Source organism: Anomaloglossus baeobatrachus, chromosome 9 (genome assembly GCF_048569485.1).
Source record: "Anomaloglossus baeobatrachus isolate aAnoBae1 chromosome 9, aAnoBae1.hap1, whole genome shotgun sequence".
NCBI classification, from domain to species: Eukaryota; Metazoa; Chordata; class Amphibia; order Anura; family Aromobatidae; genus Anomaloglossus; species Anomaloglossus baeobatrachus.
In genome coordinates, this window is record NC_134361.1 from 125383476 (window position 1) to 125407554 (window position 24079).

The following is a 24079-nucleotide window of genomic DNA, read 5'->3' on the forward strand; positions in this document are numbered from 1 at the left end:
CTAAGTAAAGGGGGCTTTACACGCAGCGATTGCTAGTGATGTCGCGAGCGATAGCACCCGCCCCGTCGCTTGTGCGACATTTTGTGATCACTGCCGTAGCGAACATTATCGCTACGGCAGCGTCACACGCACATACCTTGACAGCGGCGTTGCTGTGACCGGCGAACAATCCCTCCCTCAAGGGGGAGGTGCGTTCGGCGTCATAGCGATGTCACTGCAGCGTCACTAAGCGGCCGGCCAATAGATGCGGAGGGGCGGAGATGAGCAGGACGTAACATCCCGCCCACCTTCTTCCCTCCTCATTGCCGGTGGACGCAGGTAAGGAGATGTTCGTCGTTCCTGTGGTGTCACACATAGCGATGTGTGCTGCCGCAGGAACGACGAACAACATCGTACCGGAGTTAGCAGCGATATTAAGGAAATGAACGACATGTCAACGAGCAACGATTTTTCACGTTTTTGTGCTCGTTGATCGTCGCTCATTTGTGTCACACGCTGCGATGTCGATACCGGCGCCGGATGTGCTTTACTAACGACGTGACCCCGACGATATATCGGTAGCAATGTCGCAGCGTGTAAAGTACCCTTTACTCAACACCATTATTTTCAAGCACTGCATTGACTCTCTTGGGCATGGAGTTCACTAGAGCTTTACTGGAGCTACTGCAATCCTCTTCCATCCTCCAGGACCACCTCATGGAGCTGGGGAATGTTAGAGACCTTGCTTTTCTCCACCTTTTGTTTGATGACGCCCTACAGATGCACAATAGGGTTTAGGTCTGGAGAAATGCTTGGACAGCCCAGGACCTTTACCCTCAGTTTCTTTTGCAAGGCATTGGTGGTCTTTGAAGTGTGTTTGGGGTCGTTATCGTGTTGGAATACTGCTCTGCAGTGCAGTTTCTGAAGGGAGGGGATCATGATCTGCTTCAGTATGTCACAGTACATGTTGACATTCATGGTTCCCTCAATGAACTGTAGCTCCCCACAGCAAACAGCACACATGCAGCCCCCAACCATAACACTCCGACCACCATCCTTGACTGTATGCAAGACACACTTATCTTTGTACTCTTCACCTGGTTGCTCTTCAACACCCTTGACACCATCTGAACAAAATAAGTTTATTTTGGACTTATCAGATCACAGGACATGTTTCCAGTAATCCATGTCCTTTGTCTGCTTGTCTACAGCAAATTGTTTGCGTGCTTTCCTGTGCATCATCATTAGAAGAGATTTCCTTTTGAGACAATAGCCATACAGACCAATTTAATGCAGTGTGCAGTATATGGTCTGAGCACTGACAGGGTGACCCCTCCACCCTTTAACCTCTGCAGCAATGCTGGCAATACTCGTTCATCTATTTTGAAAAGACATCCTCTGGATATGACGCTGAGCAGATGCACTCATCATCTTTGGTCGACCATGGCGAGGCATGTTCTGAGTGGAACTTGTCTTGTTAAACCGCTTTATTGTCTCGGTTAGAGAGGAGCGAACCTGTTCACTAAAGGTTCACCAATTTCAAATTCGGTACGAGCCTGAGCTTGTTCGTTCGGGCTAGGCAAACACAATTCCTCAACCCAAAAGTCGGTAATGTTTGTTTTGGTTCCTTTTCTGCCCCCACTAGCCATGTTTCCAAAAATGCTTTTTTAATAGCATTTTATGCTTTTGGATCTGATTATGATGCTGTATGATGTGGGGATGTTTAAAATCAGAGGAGGAAAAGGGGACACTAGACCGGAAGAAGGCTTTTGGCGCACTGTGCCACTTTTTTTTTCTTACCTTTATTTGTGGATGTTCCTGCAGTTAATCACGGCCCAGCAAACATTCTGGGCCCCAAAGCAGTATGACTCTACCACAGCAGAGCATGACATTTCCAGGAGGGATTTTCCGGTCGTTGATTCCTATATTATTCCCAATTACCCTTACCCGGTATCAATAATACACGGACACTGCTTGCGACTTGGTAAAAAATGGCCACAGCAGCCCTTTATTGCCTATTGTTTACACACTAACACAAGGGGGCGCCGTCCAACGGGCGTCCCCAACATTTAACAATAGGTAATACCATAATAATAATAATACAGTACGTAATACAATACGTAACCCTGGGTAGGCCCGGTCCAGAAACCACCTTCCACCACCAAAACATGATCCCTGGCCGCAACACACACCGGGCCGGAGATGAGGTATGAATCACCTACGGATCAATACCCCCCACCTTGCAGGACCCATGCCTGCAAGATCCTTGTAACCGGAGCCACTATATCCTACAAGTGACTCTCCAATCAAATAACATTATCCGTTAAACCACCTCTGGACCAGACCTACCCCTGCCACAGAACAGGCCACGTGACACCTTGCGTGGCCTGGACCCCCACACACCCAACGCTTGCTCCCCCAACTTGCAAGCCAAACCAACCATTAAAACCTTTCCATCTATCACTTAAACTCTGAGCATCCCATATATGCACCATCCAGCGACCCAGTCCACCTTACTGCACCGCACTCCCCTGATCCTTGGTGGCAGGAGCCACCGGGTCCCTCTGACGGCCACTCAGGCCCACCATGCCACAAGCTCCCAAACTATACCGGAATCCACACCATGCCCCGCTGGCCTTATTATAACCAATTAAATGCAGTACCGACTGTACCATCGTCCTCCCCAGTACCGACCAAAGAACCACTGTACAGTCACCCTGTACAGTCAGTCCTCCTCCTGTCTCCAGCTGAATTAAACCACCACTGGGGTTGAGATACAACAACAGGATGACACTCACACTGCTTATGCTACTGGGTCACTTCGCACCCCAAACCTAGTTCTCCCAGGAAACCGCTAAAGTGAAACCCCGCTGTAAAACGACTACAATCCATAGCCGTGAAATTTCCCCTACAGCTGACCTTGCAGCTTCCCCAGAGCCAAATATCACTACTGGTCTCCCCTGACCGATTTATTCCGCCATCACACCCTCTGACAACAACAGAGGCTCGAGCTGTCTTCCCCAGAAAATCCCAAAATCTTCCCACATACTCAACTACCACACTAATGGACCTTCTTCATCCGAAATCAGGCCCACTTAATTTCAACAAGGCCCACACGGCCTAACGGAACCATGCTCCACCCCAAAATTAACACGGCCTCAAAAAACAAAACAACCGCAACCATCGCCCTGTACCCCTTACTGAGTCGAAGATATTGAAGCATTACCTTCGATCCCAAGGTCCCCAACAACACCTCCAACCATAATGCATAGTCCGCTTGCCTTTGCAAACTGGACCACGACAAGCTCCCTGTACTACAATGCCCACCGGAAAATTGCAGCCACACCACTGGCCCGATTGACTCCATATGCAACTATGGGCATCAGGAGACACAACTTTACCAAACACCATGTCCGGGCCTTTCGATCTCAAGGAAAACCTTGTGACACGCAACCCCCTTTGAGCTCTCATATTACACCCCAAGATAAATTAAAACCTTGGCCACACCATAGTATCCGCTCAAAGCCGACCACCGTGGGGCGTACCACCATTTTCCCGTAACGCACAACTGCACCTTCAAACCAAATACCTTCGTGCCGTGAGACCGGAGCACCACGACTCCCTAAGCAAACCCTTACCCAGATGCCCATACCTACCACCGGGCCAAGCATTCCTTTTTTTTTTTAAATTGTATATGAATATTAAATAGACTCCACCAGCCCACAGATGCCAGGAGTCCACCCATGCAAAACACCCAATAATACCAGATGGCCCTAAGCTATCCGACTTACACTCTATGCACCACAAGTACCCAATCCTCTAGTCCAAACCATAACTCGCATAGTCCCCACCCGTAATCACGGCTGTCCGAAGAACTTCATTATTCCGTCCGCAGCCCACCATTGCTGATTAACCGAGTTCACCCACAGCAGCCCAAAGCTGCCCAGCACCTACATTAACACCAATTCAGTCACGCTGGACTCAACATTCCTCCCAGCACCAACCTCCACAATGGGATAACATGCTGACTAGCCACAAATTAACCCCATGTTACCATTGATGCGGTTGCAAACCTACAAACCCATTACAGCAACCAACACTTCACCTTCTCCTACATTTCCGCTCTCCTTTATTCCCTTATCCACAGCAACCCTCGCACCATACCGGGGCCCCGCACCTACATATTACTCACAAAAACCCCCTGAAAACTCCTCGAACACACCGTACCGCGGGACCCCTTGCCCCTTTACCCTACCCACCATAATTCATCCAATAAGAACCACCATGCATCAGAAGATTAATAATGAAACACCCCAGCAAACCTTCAATAACTGCGCCGTCTCACCCGCTCACATGTGCCGCAATCATCAGCCCCCTTAACCAAGTCTCACAAGACCTAAACTGCGGTAAACGCCGAACCTCGCCATCCCCAACCTGCAACTGTAACCACCGGACCTGACGCCACCTGCACCCTCACGGCCCCGCTGCCATGAGACCACCCCGTCCGTAACTCTGCCCCTGGCCTCCAGAACAACCAACCGACCTATGAACTAACCACATGCTCCAAACCCCCCCAGCTGCTACCCATATCTCCAGACACTACTCCACTACAGCGACTGTCCCCCCACCACTACAAAAAGGCTGAAACTTAAATTGATTACCGCGCCAGGCTGCCTCCAGAGGACGCCCTCAGATCAGCCGTCACCGTCCTTTTCGCCAGTCGTCCGTCGCTGATCCCGGGACAGTCCCTCAAGCTGCAGGCACCGAATGCCCGCCGGGTTCGCCCCCTGACGCCAGGAGCACCGTGTCCACATGCCCTGTTTGGGCCGATTGTCGCCTCCACAATGCTGGGCGCTCCCCTCCTGGGGGAAGCCGCTACTGATGAGAGCTGCACCCTTGTCCCAATGCCTGCTCCAGGATAGACAGCAGGCCTCCTGTCTCCTCCTCGTCGCCACCTGCTGCGCCCAGTCCTCCGGTCCCGATGATCCAGCCACACAGGTGAGGTGACCCTGCAGGCGCCTCCTGTCTCCTCCTCGCCGCCGCCTACTGCGCCCAGTCCTCCGGTCCCGATAATCCAGCCACACAGGTGAGGTGACCCTGCAGGCGCCTCCTGTCTCCTCCTCGCCGCCGCCTTCTGGGCCCAGTCCTCCGGTCCCAATAATCCAAGCCACACAGGTGAGGTGACCCTGTAGGCAGCCGTCCTCCGCCCCCCCGCGGAGGGAAGGGGGGGTGTTGTCCATCCACCGCCGCTGGGCGCGCTCCCTGCCGGGAGCGGCCGCATCGCTCAAAAAATCCAGCCTGAGGCCTCACACCGGAAGTAGGCCCCCGGGCTGGACACGCCCCCTTTTCGGCCGTCGCGGCCCTGCAGGAGATTCCTCCCGACAGCCAGAGCGGGCGCTGCAAGCTACCGCTGCCCACCCAGCTGCGGAGGGTCCCCACGGGAGTGGGGGCTCTCACGTTGTCCTCCTCACCCCCACCTTCCCCAAAAGACCCCGGCGAGTCCTGAAACTGCCAGCACTACAGCAAAGAGGGGGGGGAGGGGAAGGTGCCGAGGAGACACCCAGGCAGCCTGGGTGTAGGACTGCACTACCTGGGCGCCCTGCACCGCCATGCTGACCAGATCCGAGGATTCCTCAGGACATCATGATGGAGGTTCCCCAGCCCGTCCAAGCTGCAGATCTGCGATGTCCGGATCCATCATGCTGGATGTCATGATGGAGGTTCCCCAGCCCGTCGAAGCTGTCATCCAGGAAATGTAAGAGGAGGTAATGGACTCCCACCTCCTATTATATACACCATAAAGCTCCCTCCTTTCCTTCCACCACACTCCACCCCCTAACCAATCACCTTCTTTTCCTCATTGTTAAACGAACCAACACTGTTTAACCCCATCAACTCCCTACCCTCCGGGCTGTTATGTCGCCCCTACACCCTATGGGTTCCATGGCTTTCTGAATGCCCCCAGCCCCCCTCTCTAGGCAGAGCAGTATGTCCCCAGCCCCCCTCTCACCAGAGCTGTAATCCCCCAGCCCCCCTCACCAGAGCAGTATGGCCCAAGTCCCCCCACCAGAGCTGTATGCCCCCTTCCCCAGTGATGTGTATGCCCCCCACAGTAACATCTGTGCCAACTAGTAACATCTATGCCCCTCAGTAATGTGTATGCCCACCTAGTAATGTGTATGCTTCAGTCGCCACAGGGTACTGTGTGATGCCCTGGACCCCAGGGGTCACAGGTAACAACACTTACCACATTACACACACACCCCCATCCCTTGTGAGGACACACCCGTCACCCGAAAGGGAGACCTGATGCCTCCCTCAGGGCCAGTTGGGCACACCAGGTGGGCGGAGTCAGGTGGAAAGGCACGCCCACCGAGGAGACTACTGTCCTGAGGCTGGAAATACAAATGGATTGAGTTGTAGAGTGACAGTGACAGGAGGTGTGAGAAGAAAAGCTGTCAGGGACCCGGGTTGGAGCCTGGGATGCCCTTAACGTCAGGCAGGCAGATGGTGGTGGCCGCCTGCAGGAGTACCGGTATAGCAACCGGCAGAACCGTAGGGACAGGCCAGGGTTGAAGCCCGCCGGACCTGAACCGGGGAGTCAACCGTTTACCGGAGCACCAGAAACCGGGTACTCAGACCCCGTCCTAGCTTAGAAGCCACTGAGTTTAGGCAAACTAACTGATTGCAGTCTGGACCTCACGGGTTCATCCTCACCCAAAGTCCCGAAAGAAGGCAAAAGCCCACCGATACTGGGTGAGAGCCACCGCCAAGGGCCAAACATCCAACGGGCCAGCGTCTGCGGGCAACCAAGAGTTCCTCTGGCAGCTAAACGCCGGGGAGCGGGCTACCACTGTCCAGGCAGGGGAGCCGAAAACCACAACAAGAGGTGCAAGGGAAAGGGGCCACCATCAACCTCACAAGGGACACAAACAGCCGGCTGCGGGACCCGACCATACCCGAACTTTGGTTTACCAGTGACTCTGAGTGTGAATTAATTGTGAGTACACCAGTGCCATCCGGGCACGACACTGCACCGCATCACGGCACCCTGCACCCCGACAACAACACCGTCGCCCTTCACACCGGGCCCCGGGACACACCACCCCTACTCACAGAGGGGCTAACATCTAGGTTGCGGCCACAACACCCATCTGGGAGCCCCCCTTCACTCCAGCGACGACAACGCGGCCCCCGGCTGCACACCTCGTCCCACACCACCACCACCCACTGCCTCCCCTTAACAGAGCGATGTGGCCCCCAGTCCGGAGGCGCTCTTGTCACCAACAACCCGAGCCTGGACCTCGAGCAGCTCGGCCTGAGCAGCGGAGAGCGGCTGAGCCCCTCTCAGGCCGGTACAACTGCACCTCGACTGAGGTGCGGTATTCATCCCGGGTACGGAGGAGGTCATTGCCGGTAAACACCACAATCCACACAACACACAGTTAGTCACCCTCCCACTGGGACTGGGTTAGGGTAGGGTCCTGAGGGTGGCCATGACAAGGTATGGGACCTCCTGCCCACTAGTTCAGCAAACCGGGGGGTGGAGCATTTTCAAGTGGAGAGTAAGGCGATACACAGACACACTCAGACAGCCTGTGTGTTGCATGAGCCGTACCTCTCTGCTCTATTAATGCCCTATGGGGAGGGGTTCAATTGTTGCTACTTTACCGCTGTGTCCCTGATAGGATTTTTAATGTCCAGACTCCAAAATGGGTGTGAATATTATGTCTTGTGGGTAGTGCCAGGATTCTGTGACCCAGAGACCTAGACCAGTCACTGTAGCATGTCTTCCTTTTTCTACTTCTAATGCCAGCCCACAGGCCTGTGTGTTGCATGGACCGCACCACCCTGCTCTTTTAATGCCCTATGGGAAGGGGGGGGGGCAATTGTTGCTATTGTACCGCTGCGTCCCTGGAAGTATTTTTATTGACCAGACTTCAAAATGTGTGTGAAACGTATGTCTTGTGGGTAGTGCCAGGCTTCGGTGACCAAGAGGCCTAGACCGGTCTCTGTAGCATGCAGTGGCGTAACTAGAGTTTGATGGGCCCCGGTGCAAAGTTCAGACCTGGGCCCCCCTTCCTCCACGTACACTGGCACTTGGGATACAGGATAATGACGGGGTACGGGATAATAAGCAACCAGGTTTCCCGTGATCTGAAATCCCTCTATCAGCACCCAGCGTTCCTATGTTCTGATATCCATCTTGTCTTTGTCACCCAGCTTTCCCACGCTCTGCTATACATCTTTCCCTCAGCACCCAGCTTTCCCATATCAGAGCATGGGAAAGCTGGGTGCTGAGAGAAGAGCCTTTTTCCCTCAGCACAAAACATTCCCATCCCATGCTTGTATCTTTCTCCCCCCTTGTATATAGTTCTCCTTATACTATAATGCCTCCCACATAGCCTTCCATATAGTATAAAGGGTCCCACATAACCCTTCATATATTAGCATGCACATCCATAGTTCTCCATGTATTAAAATGCATTTCCCATAGTTCTCCATGTATTGTAATTCACCGCATAGTCCTCCATATATTATACTGCACCACATAGTCCTCCATATATTATAATGCAGCCCTATGGTCCTCTATGTATAAAGTAGCCCTCATAGCCCTCCAATTATTATAATTAATTTGTCATAGTTCTCCATATATTATACTGCAGCCCTATAGTCCTCCATGTTTTATAATGCACCCCCATAGTCCATGTATAAGGTAGCCTCCATAAACCTCTATATATGTTAATGTAGCCCCCATAGTCCTATATGTATTATAACGCAAACCTACAAAACTTCATATTGTATTTTGCAGCCCCATACTCCTCCAGGTATAATGCACTCCTATAGTCCATGTATAAGGTGTCCTTCCAGCCCCCTAGACCTCCATGTATAATGCAGCCCTTGTCCATGTATAAGGTGTCCTTCATGTTTATTATGCAGTCCCCCCAGACCTTCATGTATAATAATGTAGCCAGCCTCCCCAGGCCTCCATGTATAATAATGCAGCCAGTCTCCCCAGGCCACCATGTATAATATAGCAGCCAGCCTCTCCAGGCCTCCATGTATAATAATGCAGCCAGCCTCTGCAGGCCTCCATCTATAATAATGTAGCCAGCCTCCCCAGGCCTCAATGTATAATAATGTAGCCAGCCTCCCAAGGCCACCATGTATAATATAGCAGCCAGCCTCTCCAGGCCTCCATGTATAATAATGCTGCCAGCATCCCCAGGCCTCCATGTAAAATAATGCAGCCAGCCTCCCAAGTCCTCCATGTATAATAATGCAGCCAGCCTCCCCAGGCCTCCATGTATAATAATGCAGCCAGCCTCCCCAGGCCTCCATGTATAATAATGCAGCCAACCTCCCCAGGCCTCCATGTATAATAATGCAGCCAGCCTTCCCAGGCCTCCATGTATAATAATGCAGCCAGCCTCCCCAGGCCTCCATGTATAATAATACAGCCAGCCTCCCCAGGCCTCCATGTATAATAATGCAGCCAGTCTCCCCAGGCCACCATGTATAATATAGCAGCCAGCCTCTCCAGGCCTCCATGTATAATAATGCAGCCAGCCTCTGCAGGCCTCCATCTATAATAATGTAGCCAGCCTCCCCAGGCCTCAATGTATAATAATGTAGCCAGCCTCCCAAGGCCACCATGTATAATATAGCAGCCAGCCTCTCCAGGCCTCCATGTATAATAATGCTGCCAGCATCCCCAGGCCTCCATGTAAAATAATGCAGCCAGCCTCCCAAGTCCTCCATGTATAATAATGCAGCCAGCCTCCCCAGGCCTCCATGTATAATAATGCAGCCAGCCTCCCCAGGCCTCCATGTATAATAATGCAGCCAACCTCCCCAGGCCTCCATGTATAATAATGCAGCCAGCCTTCCCAGGCCTCCATGTATAATAATGCAGCCAGCCTCCCCAGGCCTCCATGTATAATAATACAGCCAGCCTCCCCAGGCCTCCATGTATAATAATGCAGCCAGCCTCCCCAGGCCTCCATGTATAATAATGCAGCCAGCCTCCCCAGGCCTCCATCTGTAATAATGCAGCCAGCCTCCCCAGGCCTCCATGTATAATAATGCAGCCAGCCTCCCCAGGCCTCCATGTATAATAATGCAGCCAGCCTCCCCAGGCCTCCATGTATAATAATGAAGCCAGCCTCCCCAGGCCTCCATGTATAATAATGCAGAAAGCCTCCCCAGGCCTCCATGTATAATAATGCAGCCAACCTCCCCAGGCCTCCATGTATAATAATGCAGCCAGCCTTCCCAGGCCTCCATGTATAATAATGCAGCCAGCCTCCCCAGGCCTCCATGTATAATAATGCAGCCAGCCTCCCCAGGCCTCCATGTATAATAATGCAGCCAGCCTCCCCAGGCCTCCATGTATAATAATGCAGCCAGCCTCTCCAGGCCTCCATCTATAATAATGCTGCCAGTCTCCCCAGGCCTCCATGTATAATAATGCAGACAGCCTCCCCAGACCTCCATGTACAGTATAATGCAGCCTCCCAGGCCTCCATGTACAGTATAATGCAGCCTCCCAGGCCTCCATGTACAGTATAATGCAGCCTCCCCAGGCCTCCATGTACAGTATAATGCAGCCTCTCAGGCCTCCATGTACAGTATAATGCAGCCTCCCAGGCCTCCATGTACAGTATAATGCTGCCTCCCCAGGCTTCCATGTACAGTATAATGCAGCCTCCCAGGCCTCCATGCACATAATGCAGCCTCCCCAGGCCTCTATTTTTTACAGTATAATGCAGCCTCCCCACCCCAGGCGTCCATGTACAGTATATTGCAGCCTCCCCACCCCAGGCCTCCATGTACAGTATAATGCAGCCTCCCCACCCCAGACCTCCATGTACAGTATAATGCAGCCTCCCCACCCCAGACCTCCATGTACAGTATCATGCAGCCTCCCCACCCCAAGCCTCCATGTACAGTATCATGCAGCCTCCCCACCCCAGGCCTCTGACCACCGTGTACTCACTTATATATAAAAAAAAAACAAGTACTCACCGCTCTCCTCCTTCCACTGCTGCTCTGTCCTCATGTCTCTTCGTTCAACTGCTACTGTCCTCACCGCTGTCCTTCCACTGCTGCTCTGTCCTCATGTCTCCTCGTTCCACTGCTACTGTCCTCACCGCTCTCCTCCTTCCACTGCTGCTCGTCCTCCCTCCTTGCGCTCTGTGTACTCAGCACAGCAGTCACACAGGAGTGATGTCAACGCGCAGGCACAGGGGGGAGAATGATGATGCAGAGCAGTGCTGGCCGTTCTATGCTTCATTATTACTGTGCACGGTGACAGGGGAGGGGGGCCCCGGTGCCGCCGCTGACATCGGGCAGGGGGGGCCTGGTGTCGGGGGCGGCAGCAGGTCATATAGTGGGCGCAGCGCATGCACTGTGACAGATCAGCGCAGCTTCTCTCTCACTGACAGGAGCTGGCTGCTGACCTGCCGGGTGGCCGCGGGCCCCAAACCTCCCGGGCCCAGTTGCGATGGCGACCGCTGCGACCGCGGTAGTTACGCCCCTGGTAAACCTGCAGGTAACGGGATACGCAAGGACTGCACGGAACCACGGGGGTTAATCAATGCAAATTTAATAACATATTGCACAACACAGGTGGAGGAATAGTGCGGGAACGGAGGGAGAGAAAAGGGGGAAGGTGCACAGCAGTAGATATAATGTAATATACATACAATCACTTTGAATAGCTTGTCAAGGGTGGGAAGCCTCAGATTGTACTCCCAAAAGCAAAACACAAAAATCTTTATTAAGCAAAAAAAAACCGCAGGGTCCTTGTTACCTTACTCGTATAACACAGTGCAGAGTCTTTTCCTATCTGTCCCTAACTAAAAGTAGTGTGCACACTTAACTGCAGGTTTCAGCGTGGGGTACCTCGTCACCGTTGGGGCCCGTATTCCGCCGCAGAGACCTCTAAAGTTCAGTCTTTGTCCCGGATCTGTAATTTGCCCGTGCTGTCTGGCTCCTCGCTCCACATCCAGCCTTTCTTGGATCTGTGTCTTGGGGAGATGTCATGCAACACTCAGGTACTTGGACCTTGTTCAGCAGGGCAGAATGCGGCCTTGCCTTCTTCAGCACGTCCGAACACACACTTCTCTGCATAAAACAGCTACCAAACAAAACCAGCTCCTCACATCCTGTTCAGGACTGTACCAAGTAAATCAAGCAGCAGGGGGTTTGTGCCCACTGTTCTTTGTTTTGACAGCAGGTGGCAGCATAACAAGGAAAAGTCCACAGTCTTCTAACCTATATATGTAAATGTTAACAGGTCTTACATTCCCCCCCTCTTTAACCTCGGCCGTCCCGGTCGAAACTCTCCTGAGGCGCTCTGCACAGGGGCACACGGTGGCAACTCCTGCCCTGCTTCACAACCTGTTGCTTGGGAGCCAATGTCTTAAAACAGGATCCAGTGACAGAACACACAAATTCATCTGCCAAGTACCGATCAGGGGGAATACCAGCATTAGCCCGCTCAGTCCGGCGTGGTACTACAGCTAAGTCACCAGACGTCGGCGCCGTATCAGGGAGTACAGTATTCTCGTCCCCATCTCTGGCGATTGGTGACTCCTGCTCTGCAGGGGTGGCACCTGTGTCTTGAACGGATGGGGGCGTGGATCTCTCCCAGTCTGCTGGGTTGGCCGGGGCCCGCCACCATTCTTTATCATCAGAGCCCTCTTCGAGGGTAACAGGAACGGGCACGGGCATCGTCTCCAAGGTACTTTGTCTGGTCCTGTCTTCTGAATAGCAGGGCCTCAGCATATAACGATGCAGGATGAGGGTGTCGCCTCTTCGCTCACCTCTCACTTCGTATACTGATCCGTGGGGCGAGATTCTTCTGATCACAATGTACGGCTCTGTTTTCCAGCGCTCGCTCAACTTGTTTCTCGGGTGCTTCTCTGCAACTAGTACTTGGTCTCCTGGCAAGAACGGGGTTTCACACACAGGTTTCCGCTGTGGATGTGTCTTTTCTTGCAGTCGCTTGGTGACAATTCGATGGATAGTCTCCAGCCGTCGACGGTGACAGTCAACCCAGGAACCCACACTCTGACCTTCACTGATCTCGGGGGGAGCCAGGTTGAGCTCTTCTATGCCTCTTCCGGCTCTTCCAAACAGTAGCACGTACGGGGTGTACCCAGTGGTGGAGTGGACACGATTATTGTACGCCCACACGAGTTCTGCGAGATAGCCGGGCCAGTGATTCTTACGATCATTCTCTAACGTGCGTAGCATTTGTAGGAGGGTCCGGTTAAATCTCTCGCAGGCTCCGTTGCCCTGTGGATGATAAGGCGTAGTCCTTCGCTTCTGCATTCCGTAAATCCTTTGCAGCTCTCTCATGACACCGCCCTGAAAGCAAGCCCCTTGGTCGGAATGTATTCTTTTGGGGCAGCCGTACACCCGGATAAAGTCATCACTGATGGCTCGAGCAGCTGATTCAGCCGTCTGATCTCTGGTGGGCGTCACCACCGCAAATTTGGAGAAGTGATCTGTCATCACAAGGCAGAACTGATAGCCCCGGTGGGAGTGACCAATCTTCAGATAATCGATCATGAGTACTTCCAATGGCTCTTTGGTTGCAATAGTCTGTACTGGTGCTCGCTGTGGGGGAGCTTTACTTAACTCACAGGAATGGCACAGTTTACAGGCCTTCTCTACTGCCTGAAGCATCTGAGGACAGTATACTATTCTTTGCAACCACTGGTAAGTCTTGTCCGGTCCGAAATGGGCTCCCTTCTCATGCGCCTCTCGGGCCAATGGTTCTGCCATCTTCTGGGGTATCACTACTTGCCACCGCACTTCCAACTCTGTAGCTAGGTGCACCTTCCGATACAGCATCCCTTCTTGCACCGACAGCTTATCCCACTGGCTGAGAATCTGGAGGGCCACGTGCGACAGCGTGGCCCGTATTTCCTTTCTAGGCTTGCGCTGCTGGATCACCCACTCTTTCACTTGAAGCAGTTCTGGGTCAGATGACTGGATTTTCATCCATTCCTCCCTGGTTTGGCCAAGCAGGCGTGATGTCGTGCCCGACGTAATTTCCAGCATATGAGCCTCTACCAATTGAGCGGTGAATTTACTGAAGTCCGGAATTTCGTCTTCCTCCAACTGTTCATCTCTCTCCCCCACTGGGGCTTCGGTGGTAACACGAGAAAGGGCATCCGCATTCTGATTTTCATGCTTGGAGCGGTACTGCACATGATAATTGTATCTGGAGAGTCGTGCCAGCCACCTCTGTTCCATTGCTCCCAGTTTGGCGGTGGAGATGTGAGCCAGGGGATTATTATCCGTATAGACTTCAATTTGGGCTCCCGTGAGATATTCCGAGAACCTTTCGGTTATTGCCCATACTAGTGCCAGTAACTCCAGTCGAAAGGAACTGTAATTCTCGGGGTTGCGCTCGGCTTCCAGTAACGTCCGACTTCCATATGCAATCACCCGTTCAGTACCATTCTGTACCTGGGCCAGTACTGCACCCAGGCCGTAGAGGCTTGCGTCTGCACACAACCGAAAAGGGAGGTTATAGTCTGCATAGGCAAGCACAGGGGCGCTAACCAAGGCCTCTTTCAATCGGTGTAAGGCTTCTGCTTGTCTTGGTCCCCAGCAAATTTTCTGTGCTTTTGGTCCTTTCGCAGTCCCTCGGAGCAATTCGTGCAAAGGTTCTGCCTCCTTCGCGAAATCTTTGATAAAGCGACGGTAATATCCGGCTAGCCCCAGGAAAGCGCGAACCTCCCGCACTGTGCTGGGTGTGGGCCATTGTAGCACTGCTCTCACTTTCCCATCGGAGGGCTGTACGCCGCCTTCCGACACCTTGTGTCCGAGATATTCAATCTCTTCCTGAAAGATCCGGCATTTTTTTGGTTTCAGTTTAAGCCCATGGGCCCGTAAGCGCAGAAACACTTGACCCAGGTTTTCTAGATGTTTTTCGAAGGTTGCAGAATACACTACTATGTCATCCAGGTAAATCAACGTGGCCTCAAAGTTCATGTCTCCAAGGCAACTTTCCATGAGGCGCTGAAAAGTTCCTGGGGCATTATTTAGTCCAAACGGCATGCGATTGAACTCGAAGAGTCCCATGGGTACAATAAATGCGGTCTTGGCCTTGTCTTTCTCTGCCACAGGGACCTGCCAATATCCGCTGGCCAGATCAAGGGAGGAGAAGTAACGTGCTTTTCCCAGCGCCGACAGGGACTCCTCTATCCGGGGCAGTGGGTAGGAATCACGAACCGTGCATCCATTAAGCTTGCGGTAGTCAACACAGAAGCGGGTAGACCCATCCTTTTTCTTGACCAGCACGATTGGGGCAGCCCATGGACTCTGACTTTCTCTTACCACCCCGCTCTTCAGCATCTGCGCCAAGAGCTCTTTCACCTCTTGGTAGTACTTTGGGGGTATTTGTCTGTACCTTTCCCTGATCGGTGGGGCATCTCCCATGGGTATTTCATGCTGGATCTTGTCAGTACAGCCAAAATCTTCTGCGTGACGGGAGAACGTGGCTTGATTCTCCCAAATAAAGTCTTCTATGGCTTGGGCTTGCTCCGAAGCGAAGGGGCTCAGATCCACTCCCATCTGCCCTAAGATGACGCGACTGTTCCACTGATCAGTGGGTTTCTCTTTTCTTTCCATAGAAACAGCCCAAGTCCAGGCTTCCCCTGCCATGGGCTGCAATTCAATCGATTCTGCGGTCGCCACCTCTTCAGGCGCCAGGTAGACATGGGCCAGAACAACTCCCGAGGTCAAGGTGTAGGCCTGTTCACCGGTGTTCACGCAACGGAAAGGGACTCTTCCATTTCTTACTGTTGCTAAAGTGCGAGCCACCAACGGTTCATCTCCGTTCTCTTCACCACGGTAAGGCTCCACCAACACCTCCATCCCCTCGAGTGTACGGTGGGCTCCGACTGGCAAGGTGAGGACTGTCTCACGATTTGGAGGTAGAGTAATTGTTGTCTGTCTTGGGACTCGAACCCTCCCCACCGGGTAGCGGCTCCCACCATTCCTCCACAGTCCTCGGGCACGGATAAGGTGTTGGAAGACCTTTTGGGCAGGCCTGTTAGCAACTGTCGTTTTCCAGTAATCACAGCCCCCCTTGTTGAAGAGAAAATGGTCTAATTCTTTCAGGACGTTCATACCCACGATAGCCGGCACCTCTCTGTCGTACCGGCCCTCCGTTAACACAATCCCTTTTTTGCCTACGTTCTGGCCACATGCACGTATGTTCATCCACACGACTCCTACAACTGGAATGGGAAGATTGTTTGCAGCCCTCAGTTTGATATGTGCCCCTTTGTCAATGGATACAGTTTGTCCAAAATGTTGGTAGAAGAACTGTTCTGGCATGGTGGTTACTTGGGACCCAGTATCCATCAAGCATCTTACTTCTTTCCCTTCAAATTCGGCCATGATCGTCGGCGTGCTGGCTGCTATATCTTCAGGGCGTTGGTTTTCTCTAAGCTCAGTTGGTCTACCCGCCATGTGCCCATCCATGGAGGGAGGCACTAGATTAACGGCGGTCTTTCTTGAGACGTCTTCCTCTCCGGACAGTGTCGGAATAAATGGTTCTGATTTCCACAGTTCCAACACTGGTACTCTCCAGCGAGTCTCGATCGTCTCTGCTCGATCTGTCCCCTCTCTTCTTGATAGGTATGCGTGCGGGTATTTGGCCGCGGTGCTGTCGTTCTTACTTCTGACGCTGGGGCTTGCATATTCTTCAGCAACTCTTGTAGAGCAGTAACCGTCTCTTGTAACTGATCCACTTTAGCCTCAAGTTGGCTCGGTTCTCGGTTTTTCTCACCCGGGACTATCTTATGCATACAAACTTCTCCCCAGGCGTTCTGCGGGTCGCAATTTTCAGTTTGTGCGCGGGAGACTGCTTCTTCCAATATCTCCTGGAAAGTTAGTTTTTTTTCTACCCTTAGCCGTTCACGGAGGGCACCTTTGATCTTGGGGTTATGTAACCCACGGAGGAATTGATCTCGTAGGGTACGGTCAGCATAACCGGGGGTTTGTGCTAGCTCTGGCACTGCTGTAAGCATTTGTCTCATTATTCTCTGGAGTGCATTTGCATACTGTGGCAGACCTTCTTCTTCACCCTGCAGCCTGTAGAACAGTTGCGCCTGTAAATCTCCTGCTTCTGGTTTCCCGCCATACACTCTCTCAAGAATCTTCACCACATGCTCTAACGTCTTTCGTTCACTCTCAGGGCGCAATAAAATAGTCTCTTGAGCATGGCCTTCAAGGGCAATCAATAATATCTCCCCTTGATTTTCTGCAGTCACTCCTGCTACTCTCAACATGCCCCTCACTCTCTGCGCCCAGTCATGGAGAGGTACATTGCTGCCAGTAAATTTTGGTATATGGGTCAGCATAGCCCCCAGGGACAGCTGCCTTGCTGGTATTCCCCCATCAGGTTGTATTAGAACACCTCCATCAGCGACACCCCCCTGTCCGTCCATTGTTCCGTACCAGCCTGCGTATCCTGCCGACTACGCCAAATGTAATAACCTGCAGGTAACGGGATACGCAAGGACTGCACGGAACCACGGGGGTTAATCAATGCAAATTTAATAACATATTGCACAACACAGGTGGAGGAATAGTGCGGGAACGGAGGGAGAGAAAAGGGGGAAGGTGCACAGCAGTAGATATAATGTAATATACATACAATCACTTTGAATAGCTTGTCGAGGGTGGGAAGCCTCAGATTGTACTCCCAAAAGCAAAACACAAAAATCCTTATTAAGCAAAAAAAAACCGCAGGGTCCTTGTTACCTCACTCGTATAACACAGTGCAGAGTCTTTTCCTATCTGTCCCTAACTAAAAGTAGTGTGCACACTTAACTGCAGGTTTCAGCGTGGGGTACCTCGTCACCGTTGGGGCCCGTATTCCGCCGCAGACACCTCTAAAGTTCAGTCTTTGTCCCGGATCTGTAATTTGCCCGTGCTGTCTGGCTCCTCGCTCCACATCCAGCCTTTCTTGGATCTGTGTCTTGGGGAGATGTCATGCAACACTCAGGTACTTGGACCTTGTTCAGCAGGGCAGAATGCGGCCTTGCCTTCTTCAGCACGTCCGAACACACACTTCTCTGCATAAAACAGCTACCAAACAAAACCAGCTCCTCCTCACATCCTGTTCAGGACTGTACCAAGTAAATCAAGCAGCAGGGGGTTTGTGCCCGCTGTTCTTTGTTTTGACAGCAGGTGGCAGCATAACAAGGAAAAGTCCACAGTCTTCTAACCTATATATGTAAATGTTAACAGGTCTTACAGCAGCATGTCTTCTTCTCTACCGCTCTGTCCCTGGAAGGATTTTTAATTTCAAGACTACTACATAGGTCTACAAAGTTGTGTCTTGTCTGTACTGTCAGGAGTATGGGAGCATCAGCTCTACGCCTGTGTCTCATGCACCTCTATATTTGTTCTGTCAATAGTGTAGGAAACTAAAAGCTATGCCAAAACATTGTTGCTGGACTGTAAAATGTATTTTTGCTGTTTTAGTAGCTTTTCAACGCCCCTAAAATAGTTTTCTATACCTTACATTTAGCCTGCCATTGAAACTAATTCGGTTTGGAAAGTTTTGATAAAGGTTCGAAGTTCCGTTTGATAAAGGTTCACATATGCTTTTCACCTCAAAATCTTTGAGGTCAATCGCATATGTGTTCCTACTCGATCCGTCCGTATTTTTGATTTTCAGATCAATAGCATATGTGACCCTACTCAATCTGTCCGTATTTGTAAACTTGATAAAGGTTCACAAACACACTCCTTGTTTGGTTTGGTTAACCGAACTTCGGGGGAGTTCGCTTATCTCTAGTCTTAGCCACTGTAGCTCGGTTTCAGGGTGTTGGCAACCTTCTTATAGCCTATGCCATCTTTATGTAGAGCAACATATTTTTTGATCCTCAGAGAATTATTTGCCTAGAGGTGCCATTTTGAACTTCCATTGACCAGAATTAAATAGTGTGTGAGCAATAACACCTAATATAAAACAAATGCTCCTCATTCACAGCTGAGACCTTGTTACACTAATGAGTCACATGACAACAGGGAGGACAAATGGCTAATTGGGCACTATGTTGCCATTTTCGCTTAGGGGTGTACTCTTGTTTGTTGAGTTATTTGTAGAGAACACCAAATTTAAACTGGTCTACAATCTGTACAGTGACTACTTTACATTGTATCAAAGTGTCATATCTTTAATGTTGTCCCACAAAATGATACAATAAAATATTTCCAGAAATGCGAGGGGTGTACTCACTTTTGTGATATACTGTATGTACATGTACTGTATATACCATATATGTATGTGTATTTATGTACATGTATACACCAGATTTATATATATATATATATATATATATATATATATATATATATATATATATACAGTGTATATATACAGTGCCTACAAGTAGTATTCAACCCCCTGCAGATTTAGCAGGTTTACACATTCGGAATTAACTTGGCATTGTGACATTTGGACTGTAGATCAGCCTGGAAGTGTGAAATGCACTGCAGCAAAAAAGAATGTTATTTCTTTTTTTTTTTTTTTTTTAAATTGTGAAAAGTTTATTCAGAGGGTCATTTATTATTCAACCCCTCAAACCACAAGAATTCTGTTTGGTTCCCCTAAAGTATTAAGAAGTATTTCAGGCACAAAGAACAATGAGCTTCACATGTTTGGATTAATAATCTCTTTTTCCAGCCTTTTCTGACTAATTAAGACCCTCCCCAAACTTGTGAACAGCACTCATACTTGGTCAACATGGGAAAGACAAAGGAGCATTCCAAGGCCATCAGAGACAAGATCGTGGAGGGTCACAAGGCTGGCAAGGGGTACAAAACCCTTTCCAAGGAGTTGGGCCTACCTGTCTCCACTGTTGGGAGCATCATCCAGAAGTGGAAGGCTTATGGAACTACTGTTAGCCTTCCACGGCCTGGACAGCCTTTGAAAGTTTCCACCCGTGCCGAGGCCAGGCTTGTCCGAAGAGTCAAGGCTAACCCAAGGACAACAAGGAAGGAGCTCCAGGAATATCTCATGGCAGTGGGGACATTGGTTTCAGTCAATACCATAAGTAACGTACTCCACCGCAATGGTCTCCGTTCCAGACGAGCCCGTAAGGTACCTTTACTTTCAAAGTTTCATGTCAAGGCTCGTCTACAGTTTGCTCATGATCACTTGGAGGACTCTGAGACAGACTGGTTCAAGGTTCTCTGGTCTGATGAGACCAAGATCGAGATCTTTGGTGCCAACCACACACGTGACGTTTGGAGACTGGATGGCACTGCATACGACCCCAAGAATACCATCCCTACAGTCAAGCATGGTGGTGGCAGCATCATGCTGTGGGGCTGTTTCTCAGCCAAGGGGCCTGGCCATCTGGTCCGCATCCATGGGAAGATGGATAGCACGGCCTTCCTGGAGATTTTGGCCAAAAACCTCCGCTCCTCCATCAAGGATCTTAAGATGGGTCATCATTTCATCTTCCAACAAGACAACGACCCAAAGCACACAGCCAAGAAAACCAAGGCCTGGTTCAAGAGGGAAAAAACTCAAGGTGTTGCAGTGGCCTAGTCAGTCTCCTGACCTTAACCCAATTGAAAACTTGTGGAAGGAGCTCAAGATTAAAGTCCACATGAGACACCCAAAGAACCTAGATAACTTGGAGAAGATCTGCATGGAGGAGTGGGCCAAGATAACTCCAGAGACCTGTGCCAGCCTGATCAGGTCTTATAAAAGACGATTATTAGCTGTAATTGCAAACAAGGGTTATTCCACAAAATATTAAACCTAGGGGTTGAATAATAATTGACCCACACTTTTATGTTGAAAATTTATTAAAATTTAACTGAGCAACATAACTTGTTGGTTTGTAAGATTTATGCATCTGTTAATAAATCCTGCTCTTGTTTGAAGTTTGCAGGCTCTAACTTATTTGCATCTTATCAAACCTGCTAAATCTGCAGGGGGTTGAATACTACTTGTAGGCACTGTATATATTGTGAGACTGTGACCACCAAAGCGGTACTGACACTGTTACGTCACAGTGTCACCAAGGCCAATAGCGGCGTATACTGTTTAAGTCACAGCGACTACCTCTTAGCATAACATAGGAGTGGAAATGCAAAAGAGTGAGGAATACAACATAAAAGTGCAAAGAAGTCTCACAATCTGTGAACGTGAAAGCACCTGTCTCAGTTAACAGTCACAGAGACTAAGTGTAGTGTGTGCGATATATGGCACCTACCTATGTCCGCTCTATTTGTGGTGCAAGGATACGGACAGCAGCAATGCTGCTAGCTTGAAACTCCTGCCTATGACCGCTCCCCTAGTGTGCGAGGATACGGACTGCTGCAGGAGGCACCGTAGTGGAGCGTTACCCTAGAAGGCAACGACCACCTAACCTACCTATGTCCGCTCCACTAAGGTGCGAGGACACGGACAACAGTACGGCTGAAAGGTACAGGAGCACTACCCTACCGATAGCGCTCACCTCAGAGTAGAACCACAAGGCCCAGTCAGACCATGTGCAGCAAGCACCTGCCTATGTCCGCTCCACTAAGGTACGAGGATACAGACCACAGCATAAGCTGCAAGGTACAAGAGCGTTACCCTACCGATAACGCTCACCTAGATAGACAATAGGTGCCGCAAGGGACATGCACAGAGCGTCTACTCCTATGCAGGAACCAAGAGGACTGAGCGCCGAGCAGCGTGCGTCAGTGTCTTATATAGACTCTGTGCCTCATCCAAGATGGAGGACACCAGCCAATCCACTGCGAGAACGTCAGCAATGACGTCATGCTGGCCTATCACAGAGAAAAGCGTCATAAGAACATGACCAGCGGCCAATCGGCTTAGAATGTGTCAGAGACATGTGACCTCGTGTCAGCGATGATGTCACCCGGACATGTGCAGTGGCTCCAAGATAGGACTTAGTCTCCAGCGCTCGCACATGCTCAGTAGCATGGAATCAGAACATAGTCTCCAGCGCCACACAGACCTGGGACCAAGATATAGCATAGCCAGACCACAGCAAAGGATAAGGAGACACGCAGATCCCCAGAAACGGGAACCGTAACAGTACCTCCCCCTCAAGGGCCCCCCTTCCGGTGGCGAAGGTACTTGGCAACTAAATCAGGAGCATTGACAGCCTCCTCAGGCTCCCAGGAGCGCTGCTCCGGACCGTAGACCTCCCAATCGATCAAAAAGAACCTGCGACCACAAACCGTCTTAGAACCAACGATGGCTCGTACCTCATAGCTGGACTGAGAGGAATCGGAGGAAGGAGAGGGCTCTGCACGGGCATGGGATAGAATAGCCGGCTTCAAGAGCGAAACGTGGAATTTTTCATGGATCCTAAGATGGGCAGGTACCTTCAGTTGATATACCACAGGATTAACCTGGCGAAGTACCTCATAAGGACCCAGGAATCGAGGAGCAAACTTGGCAGATTCCACTCCAAGTTTCACGTTTTTAGCAGAGAGCCATATGAAATACCCTGGGGAAAAGACAGGAGAGGGACGGCGAAAACGATTGGCTACCGTCTTCATACGATCCTTTTCTACTTGGATCGCACTCTGAGTCTGATCCCAGACCTCCCTAGCATTGGTTGCCCAATCCGCCACAAGAGGCGGTGGTACGGAGGCGGGAAACGGAACAGGCACTCTGGGATGTTGCCCATTATTGAGAATGAAAGGCGTCTGCCCAGTGGCTTCAGCCACGGAATTGTTAAGGGCAAACTCTGCCCAGGGTAGGAGAGTAGACCAATTGTCATGATTCTCTGAGACAAAGTGTCGTAGGTATATGATCATAGATTGGTTGGTTCGTTCAACCAACCCATTGGTCTCCGGATGGTAGGCCGAAGAGAGGTTCAACTCTATCTGTAAGAGACTACACAGATCTTGCCAAAACTGGGAAGCAAATTGTGGACCTCTGTCACAGACGATACGGTCTGGCATTCCATGCAGCCTAAAAACATGTTCGAGGAACAATTTGGCCAATACCCTGGAGGATGGTATTCTCGGTAAGGGTACCAGATGAACCATCCGAGAGAAATGATCAGTTATTACCCACACAATCCGATTCCCTTGAGAGCAGGGAAGTTCACCCACAAAATCCATGCCTACCACCTCGCATGGTCTATCTGGCACGGGTAATGGGTGTAAAAGACCAGCAGGTCTCTGCCGCAAAGGACGGTTGAGAGCACAAGAAAAACACGATCGGATGTATCTCTTGACATGGTTGGCCAACTGGGGCCACCAATACCACCTCTTGAGTAATTCTTGTGTCCTTCTAATGCCAAAATGCCCACCCACCTTAGAGGTGCGGGCCCATGACAGAATGTCATTCTGTCGACTAGGAGGAACGAAAGTCTTGCCTGGTTGAATCTGATCTAATGTTACAGGAGAGAGTGTGTGAAAAACCCTAGATAGAAGAATGAGACGAGGGTCCTCATTCTCTTCCTGAGATGATTCCATAGAGCGAGAGAGTGTGTCGGCCTTGTTATTCTTACTCCCGGTAAGATAATTAATGGAGAAGTTAAACCGAGAGAAAAACAAGGAACAGCGAGCTTGCCGGGGATTCAAACGTTGTGCAGTTTGCAAATACGTAAGGTTCTTATGGTCCGTAAAGACCTGAAAGGGCTGCCTGGCTACCTCGAGCAAGTGACGCCACTCCTCCAATGCTAATTTTAGGGCAAGTAGTTCCCTGTCACCAATAGTGTAGTTCCTGTCAGCAGGGGAGAACGTCTTTGCAAAGAAAAAACACGGTCTTTTTCTACCTGAGCTGTTCTTTTGATATAGAACTGCTCCAGCTCCTACAGAGGACGCGTCCACCTCCATGAGAAAGGGCCTATTCTCGTCAGGTCTTTGGAGGACAGGAGCAGATGAAAAGTGTTCCTTAACTGCCTTGAAAGCCTGGGATGTCTCAGTATACCAGACCTTAGGATTGGCGCCCTTTTAGTCAAAGCCACTAACGGAGCTACCAAGGTAGAAAAGTGTGGTATAAATTGCCGGTAATAATTTATGAATCCCAGGAAGCGTTGTACTGCTTTCAAGGAATGAGGTTCAGCCC

The 24079-nt window shown here is 50.7% G+C and overlaps 1 protein-coding gene across 2 annotated transcripts in view; it reads right to left on the bottom strand.

The window, feature by feature from the left end:
- Positions 1–24079, bottom strand: part of LOC142251311 (relaxin receptor 1-like) — a 1991578-nt gene that overhangs the window by 399260 nt on the left and 1568239 nt on the right. The gene's annotated exons all lie outside the window — the stretch shown is intronic.